We start from the raw sequence: 9,330 nt of genomic DNA on the forward strand, positions 1-9,330 counted from the left end.
GGCAACGGTGGGGGGAGCGGAGAAAACTCGAGGGGAGCTCGGTAGTGCCCATAACGGCCTCAGGCTGTGAGCCTCTTCGGGGGGTGTGGGGACAAACGGGGGTCAGAGCGTGAATTTCACCCCCACAGTAACGTACCTCGAGTCAGATTTTAAGGAAGGACTTGAGCACTCTTGAGAGTTGGGGCTCTGTTACGAGGGAGATCACCCCAAGAGCCATCGTGAGGGAGGCGCCTCAAGGAGGCCAAGGCCTGGACGCCGGCCCTCTCTTCCACTGAGGCACTGTGGCTCATCACGCCCAGAAGGTATCGCTTCCCTAAAGCCTCACGGTCGATACCTTCCTTAGGTACAAGTCCCCCCGGAGAGACTGAAATGCAGAATGACAACAAAATAAAGCAGGTCTCGAGTGAACCCAACTGTTGCATTAGAGGTTAGCGGGCACAATGGCCCAAGATGATCTCGTTCTGGTTTTATTCTTCATCAGAAACCTACCAAACAAATTCCAAAGCATCCAAATGGGTAAACCAACGCCTGGGTGCTGCACTTGCAGCAAAAGTCAGCCTCTTGTGGCAAAGCATCATGTAATGGTGGATGGGCCGGCACAGGGCTGGCGACTGTCATGCAAAGAAAAGGAGCACAACATCCCGATAGAAGGAAAGTATTTCTGGGAATCACTATAAAAGAAATTTTCCCTTCTATGAAGCCTCTGTCTGTAAAAATGTTTCACTCTGTTAGTCAGCACTTACTTTAAAAAATAAAATAGGTCTCTTGGAAAATTCATTTCTCCTTAGCATAGTTACTTGCAATGTCATTTACAACACAGTAAATTTAGCTCTTAATGTTGTCATCATTGCTATAAATGAATGAAGAATAATTTAAATATTTGTATCCATTTTTAGATACGAGGCCGACCACAGAAAGGCAAAAGAGAATCCAAACCTGAAAAATAGTGGTCTTAAGAAGGAAATTGGAAACACAATTCGAGTGTTAAACTGGGTATATGTGATGAAGTTCTTATCAAGAAAATCTAATTCTGGATGATAATTCCTGACTAGGTTTAAAGTGCCATTTTAGAGACAGGATTATCAGTTACAGGCAAAAAAACCAACCAAATAACAATAGTGGTTTTAGAAATTGCTTTAGTCCAAACCAAAGCTAGCAAGTTAAGACTACAAAGAATCTTGGACCTTTATTACTTCTAAAATTAATTTAAAAACTACTGAGCAAACAAAACAGTTCTTTTTGGTGTATTATTAAAGAATTTGTCAGGGCTGACAAGCTTCTGTTCAAGGGCTTCCTTTCCCCTAATTTTTTTAAACAGGTAAGGTCCCTCCTCCTTCAATATTTGCATTATGTTTAATGAATTTTTGGATATCAGAGGTGTGAAGTTTGAGAACTGCCAAATTCAGCCTGTCCTGAACAATATTAACTTAGGCAAGAAACGGGAAGAACTATTATAAGAAATGATTAATGTGAGATCTGATCTAAAGAAAATTTCATATTCTTAGAAAAACAAGATTTTCATAGGTTACCATTCTTTGAGAAATGTAACTCAAAAATAAGTATATACCTGCTAATTTTTTTCAAATTTCAGATGAAGATTTGCATTTTAAAACTCTGAAATATCTTTTCCAGCACGAACTGTGAGGTACAGGCTTCTTCAGTCCTAAAGATTTACAAAGTACTAATTATGCTACCTATAAAATTATCCTTGGAAAAGATAAAAAATTTATGAGTGAAAAGTCTGCTAGTGACTATTTACAGACTAATTTTCAGGTCAAGCTATGAAATCGAAGTAGGAGTACTAAATACTGTCTCCTCAAAACGTATCCGAAGCATATCATAGATTATGTGATGTAAATTATTCTGGGACCATGAAAAAGATTGCTCTGCTAGGAATACTGAAACATGTGACTATCTCCTCAGAAATAATTACCAGATTAAGCTATTACAGTAGAAATTATGGATCTGCTCAAACATCATACGGTTTAGCAAAGCTAATGAAGTAGTGAAAGTAGAGTAATTAATTATACCATTAATTTTTCCAGTTTGAAGGTGGACACTCTGGTTCATCTGTATGCTACTGATCATTAATCCTACCTGTAGCAATTACCTTCTCAAAAGCTGCCTGCCTTTTTTTTTTTTTTTTTGATAGGCTGCAGGTGTATTTGAACGGAAGTCGTTAAAAGTTAAAGTGCATTGCTAAAAGAAATAGTTCAGAAATGAATAGTTTGATATTAACGGTAAAATAAAACTACTGCAGTATTAGTTGTAAATAGCTAAGAGAAATGTAAGCATTTTTCTTGCTTAGAGATACATGTTTAAAAGATTGTATTTTGTAGGTAAAAGTATTCATCTCCCCCCCCCCCAATGTTCACATTTGATTGTATATACAGGTAGTTGACATTGCACAGGTAGATTAAGGAATTGCTTGCACTAAAAGGCAACTACAAAGTGCTGCGGGAAGAGAGCAGGAAAGATCAAAGATATTGCCATTGTCTGTGGAGGTGGTCCGTGAAAATGAACAAGGAGGTAGGCCATGTGTCACCTCATACGATAACCAAAATCAGCCAAACGGGCATCAGCACCAATAACCAATCTGACCTGAGGAAATATTCCCTCTTGAACCCAAATGTCATCCCTGTTTTGAACTACAGTACACCCTCAAGCAGGTATCTGGAGAATTGAAATATAATTTTAAATAAAAGAACAATCAAAATTAGGCACTGATAAAAGTAAAACACCAGAGTCCTTTGGAGACCCCACAGAGCGTCAGTGGGCACGTTAATACAGTATAGAGGTTGCGCAAGCCAACAGTCCAGCTTTCTTTGAACCTCCACAAACATATCAGTGCATTAGATATGCAGTTCTCTCATTTGACAAATTAATCTTCTGCCTTCAGGAATTCTCCCATTTTACCATACAGTTTCTGCCAGCAGTACCAAAACGCCAGGCTGGTAGCACAGGTCACTGTTCCTCTGTGCTTGTTTTGGCCAATGCTTCTTCAGGTCTGCTCTCGGTTCTTTGTAACTGCTAACTGCTTTGTAACAGTGAAAATAAATTGTGTAAGCTTAAACGGTCCTCGCTAACCCATGCGGTGAGAACTGACACAGGTTAGGGAACCCTCTCGGAAGCCTCTGTGCTGCTGCATCTGCAGGAGCGGGAAACGTCTTCAGGAAGATGCTGAGATGGTGCAACTCAGGATGAAATGCAAGTGGTAGCAGTCTCCACCCAGCTGTATCCAGGAGAGGAAGAGGACAGCGAGCCAATGCATGTATGTATTTTCCTCAAAGAATTTCATCTTGTCGATTACAGACCATCCTTCTATATACAGACATTGTTTGCATGTGTTTGTATGAGTATACTGTTACTGACTTTATGCTGCTTTCAAAACAAAGCCCTACACATTTATGCTTTGCACTCTAAACAGTCTTCAGTTTTCTAATGCACTGTCATTATGTTTCAAAATTGCTGCAAAAGCAAAAAGCACTATTTAAAAAATAGCAGAAAAGTATAGTGATCCGCAAGCGTAACTTTGGTTGCACTGCTGACTTCATGCTATTCTACAGATAAGCCACTTCGCAGTAATTTAATTCAGTTCACTAAATTCCTTGTTAATTAAAACTAATGTACCCATCTACAGCAGTTGCTTTTGTGGCTCATCTAAGCTGAAGATTAATTTACCCATGCTTCTGCGGCTTTGAAGTAATACAAGCCATTTTTTCCTTTTTATAAGATGAGAGTGTTAAAACAGAATTGTGTCACAAACATTTTTTCTGAATTAAAGATGCATGCAGGCATAATTGTCCATGTTCAAAAGGCCAAACAAGTCCAGATCTGTGCAGATAAGATAAAAGCCAAGATTTAGAACATCTGCTGATCTCAAAGATCCATCTGATGTTCCCAGGTATACGAGATACTAGGAATGTATGTGAGCTCTTCAGATAAGCGATTTCTTATGTGAAAGAGAAATCTAAACAATTTTCTAAAACCTGAAACCATGTGATTGGTAGGTTTCCTGCAATGAAGGTGTGGAATCCATCCGTTGCTGCAAATTCGAAGCTTCCATAAAAATCCCTGATTGCTAGCACCACTTCATGTGAACAAAGTGTAAACAGTACCATTCTCTTCAGTCTGTATTATGCCCACTGTTTAAAGCTCTAGCTGCTCCTTTTGTTTCACTAGGAAACTGAAATTTTGAAACCAAAAGATGTAGATTCAGTTGTCAACACCAGTAATTAGTTCAGTGATGATCAGCTACATGCTCAATCATTTACCTAACAAATGCATATTGCCTCCAAAATATACCAGAGGTGCCAAAGGAAGTTCCTTTCACCATTTTTCTAACAAATTTAAACACTTTCGGCATTCTTAGTGTAGCATTCCTAGTGCAGTAACAGTGGGGATGATTAAGAAACAAACGGAATTTCATATCAAATTACCGACCTAGAACAGCACAGTGAGCAACTGATACCTTCAGTATTCTGATGAAGCAAAAACTTCGTAACCCGTCTCTGCAGCTACCACATAGTCTCAGGCTTCTCTGGTTCTGCAGGGTTAAAATTCACTAATTAAGCATTAGAATAACTCAGCATGTCTAGACTGCAATTTTGTTGAGACAGGTATTGTGACATGGTAAGTCCTCCCAACTAACTGCTAAGCTCGTTTTAATACCAGAGATACTTTGATTCGTTTCATTCTCCAAGCACTTAGGAATTGCAGTAATACAGGATCAGACTTCAGGTCCATTAAATCACATCCCAGCAGTGCCCATCTTGTCGAAGAGATGCCAGATGGGCAACAGATTGCTTCAGAGACCGCAACAGCCACACGCTTCATTCAGAGTTACATTGGTAATAAGCAGTTATTTTCACTTTGCTCGCACTCCTTTGCGGGAGCCTTATATGTACTGTACATAGCTCCTGTTCACTGGAGTATGTCAGGTAATGCTGTGTATGACCAAAAATGGGATGTTTCTTTACTCCTGAAACGTTCTTCCATATGGACACAGAAACACTTAGAGTGACTTTGCCCACAGCTGAACATTTTCTTTTTAAGTGGAACCTGATAGCTATTAAACTTGGTGTAACACTGCTCCTAAGTGTGTTGGGAATGATGGATTAGCTCAGTAACAGACTGGTTAGCAACTTCTCCTCAGTTTCCATTCTGTAACACAGTGGTCTGCAAATAGTAAAAAGATAAAAGAGGTAAGAACTGTAACTTACAAAGCGAGTAACTATTCTGAGGAAATCATTACACTGAAACGTAATGTAATGGTCTATTTTGGGAATCGTGGTCTTTGCAGTAGAATTTATAACCTTTGTTGCCTAATGCATATCATTAGCAAATCCGTGTGAAGGTTATATTTAAAGACAGCAAAAAAAGGGTAAATCTCAAAACAAACCACCACAAAACAAATCCAGCTTCTTGAATAATAACTGAGAACAAAAGAAAATAAGATCAAACAACTATTATAAGTACAGTCCTCTTCAGTAAATGGCCCTAAAGGCCGATATATTCACAGGGGAACCTCAGCAATAGTTTCTCCTAAAACAATACCTTCGCTGCTTTAAATCGCCATTCTTCCCTGCGTAGGCTTTATTTTTCCTCATTCAGAGTCAACTTCAAATTTAGTAATAACTTCTTGGCAGAAAGTACATTTTGGCAATCTTAGTATTAAAAAAAAAAAAGTTCCTTGGGTTTCTAGCAAAAGCAGGTACAACCCCACATTCCTACACAGAGTATTTTTATTGGCTAAGCTGTTAACGTGCTGCAAATTGTAGTTTCAAATGATTCTGTCTCAGATTATCTATAAGGGCCTATTTTCTAGGAACTGGAAACTGATACTGATAGTTCACAGGAAATTGAGAAATCATTTCACATCAAAAACTAGGGAAATCATAATACTGAATTAAAGCATTCATTAGGGTAAATCAGTACCTCTCCATTACGATCTCATTTACAGCACCTACTGATCTGGCTAAGTATAAACTTGAAGAAAATCTTTGACGTGATTAACTGAATAGCTAGTACGTACTGGGAGTGAGCAGGCATCTTACCAGCAATTTGTTCTGATATGATAAACCAGTCAGTGATCTATCCCTGCCAGCAGAGGTTGGAATTTAAAACACCCCCACAATATTTTGTTCTTAAAAACGCTGTAACTTGTTAAATATGGAAAACTAGCATAAAGGATGTAATGCAAACTAAACTTTCCCAATGCGTTCTTAAAAAATTTATGAGACTTTAAAATGTTCTGCCATTGAGTTATAAAAAGGTTTCCATAGAAACTGTCATGCAACATGACTTCTTGCTATAAACACACTTACTGAAGTGTCTAACTTCTACGTGTTCATCCTGTTTTCATGGGGAGCAAAAAAACCCATCCTCTTCCTGTTATCCAGGTTCTCTGGCTGAGGTTACAGCAGTAACACATTTTCACTTGTTTATAGAGATTTCCTTGGTTAAACTGCAGTGGAAATAAACACACTTAAAGAGGTTATTATTATTTTGCAGGAATTAGATCATGTAGTTTAATTACTCAACCTTTAACCTCTCCCAATTGCATGTGATTTGCAGACATTATGCCAAGAGAATTGATACTGGGAGCAAGTTAATTGTTGAAGCGTCAGAGAGTTAGAAAACTGAAAATAAGTATACTAAAACTATTTGACCAAGTTCCCAGTTTCCTGCAGTTCTCGGTGCCAACCTATCTCAGAGCATCTGTCTGATTTCATTACCTCTAGGTGCAGTGGAAGAGTTTTAAAATTAGAAAAATCCATCAGTGTTGACTAAACTGGAAATATTTGGCAATCTAATCCAAGCCTGGCCCATTGTTCAACCGGTGTGATAGCGCCTGGGTTTAAAGAAGAGAGACTGCCAGTTTCATTAGAACTTTGGCGTGGCATGGCACCACCTCTTTCTGCGCATTTTTTCATGCAGACATACTGCTTGTAGAAAGTGCTGACTTGACAGTCTCGGCGGCTGAGGTTTTTCCCCTTATCTGTGGAGCAGCTGTTGTACTCGTGCCCTCATCTTTCCTTGCCAGGTGGAGGGTGGGGTAGAAGGGTTCCTGCACTATGCTTTTTGGCCAACAGTTTCCCTTCCTTGCTAGCACTATTTTTGTTCCATTAGGGGCAATAACAGCGGAGAGCACTTGTTCAGGCAGCGCTCCAAGAAGCTGGTGTTTTTGCCAGCGTCAGCTATAAAAATGTAGAATAAAATAGAACAAAACATAATTGTTACTGCTGGCTCCCAGCTTCTGAGAGCGGTACTATCTACTGCTACCACTAATGAAACCAGCCCAGGGATAACAACAGTAAACTTTTTCCCCAGCATTTAGACAAGGCCACTATGATTCATCTGTGAGCTGAAGGTGAAACTTCCAGATCTAATAAACGTCCCGCCTCTGCCATCAAGTTCATGCTTCTGTTCTGCTCAGGCCATCGCTATTGCTAACTGGTATCGACTGCCACTTTCTGATGGGCATAGAATTGTGTGGCATTACAACAAAAGCCTGGGTTAAACCGAGTAGATCTGATTATTTGAAGGAAACTCTTTTTCACTTTGGACATTTATTTTCCTTTAATATATTATTAGATCAACTGTTTACTGAAAACCTCACTGGAAGTTTGCAAAAGAGACGTGATTAAGGCTTTGCCTGGAACGCAGCAGGCAACCAGTAAGTGCATGTTCTAGTGCAGGCTGCCATGCAAAGTCAGTAACTCCCTTCGGAAACTCCTGTTCACACACAGTGTTGGACGTGCTCTGAATTTCTGCCAGTTCAGGCCCCTTTGGGTTCCCAGGCAGAGGATCTGCATACCCCAACCTCAAAAAGCACAGTCCAAAGCAGGCGATATAAATGGTGCAGAGGCAGGGAAGCATCAGGCTCTTCTACGGAGATAAAACTGGCAGCGTTTCTGCGCATGCCCTGGCAGCCATACCAGTTATGTTTGGCACTTCACTAACAAGGCAGGGGTTGGAGGACTTCACTCTTGGACTTGAGTGTCTAAATTCCACTGTAGCCTTGGCTTCAGAAACGCAAGCCCTTCTGGGCCAAGGTCCTTCGGTGACTCAGTTCAGAGCACATAAAGTAGAGAAAATAATTACCTCTCATCACGCAGAAGTGCTGCAAATAAAGAATATGAAATACCCTATGGCACTTATATTACTTTTTTTGTAGTTAGGGTCCACGGCAAAGGCGGGGATTGTACAGCAAAACAACCTAACAGTTACCGAATTAACTGCTGTAGGAATTAATATTCCAAACATCACTGAAAGCCTAGTGCAGGCTCCTTTGAAAATCCCAGCCATAGCTGGGATTCTCTTTTAAAAACAAATGAAATGGGTAGCTAAGAGCTATGAACACTGCAAATCAATCTTTGCACTTGCATACAGCCTCTTGGATTACCTGCACTCTCTTAACTTGATCCAGGACTTCTGCATCCTATTTTTTCCCCCCTTTTCCGTATTTGCCTGCCAACTTACTACCATAATTTTTACTCTGACAAATCTACTTTCTATCCTCATCACCATTTCTGGGTCACTTTACAGAGTAAAGCCTTTGAAAGCTAGAGATCTCGTTTTGACCAGTTATAGTCACAACTACTGCTGCACATGTGAACATCTCATGAATTCTCATCTGCCTTCTCTCTCATTGCCAAGGGCAAGGGTAAAGATAATCTTTCATGGCTTAAGTGGCCTTATAAAACGTTCACGGGCAAATTGTAACATACTCTTCTTTCCAAATCACATTTTTTATCAAGGCAATAATGTAAACAAACAAAAAAATCGTCTCAATTTAGTTTCAAGCAATATATTCTGAACACGTAAACAGCTACTATCTCTGGGCAGGCCAGCTGGGCTACTTGGACGGAGGACCTGCTTGTTACATACAGGAAAAATCAATACACTTCACAGCGCTCGAATACGGAAAGCGTTGAGTCAATTTAAGGTTAGTGAACACAAACCAAAGGCAACACTCATTTTCATTTCAAAAGAACTTGTTCTGGAAGAATGAAAGAAAACCTACAGGAAATTAATACCATTAAGTTTCAAAAATGAAACAAGTGGAAAGTTAATGGCCATGAAGTTACCAGTTATAGGTAAGGAGGATACAGGGTATGAGTCCAAGTGAGGCAGCTAACTGCTCATTTTATGATCTTCCTCCCCAGTCAACACAGTAAAATAGTAACAGGGGGGGAAGGCATGGCAGCAACACCTGCAATAAAAATGGAACAGCTATCAGGCAGCTTCTTAGAAACCTCGATTACATCCATTATCAGGTTTTGTTTTAAATGAACAATAGTATCTTTACCAGCATTACATTTATTC

Source organism: Fulmarus glacialis, unplaced genomic scaffold, assembly GCF_000690835.1.
Source record: "Fulmarus glacialis isolate BGI_N327 unplaced genomic scaffold, ASM69083v1 scaffold41077, whole genome shotgun sequence".
NCBI classification, from domain to species: Eukaryota; Metazoa; Chordata; class Aves; order Procellariiformes; family Procellariidae; genus Fulmarus; species Fulmarus glacialis.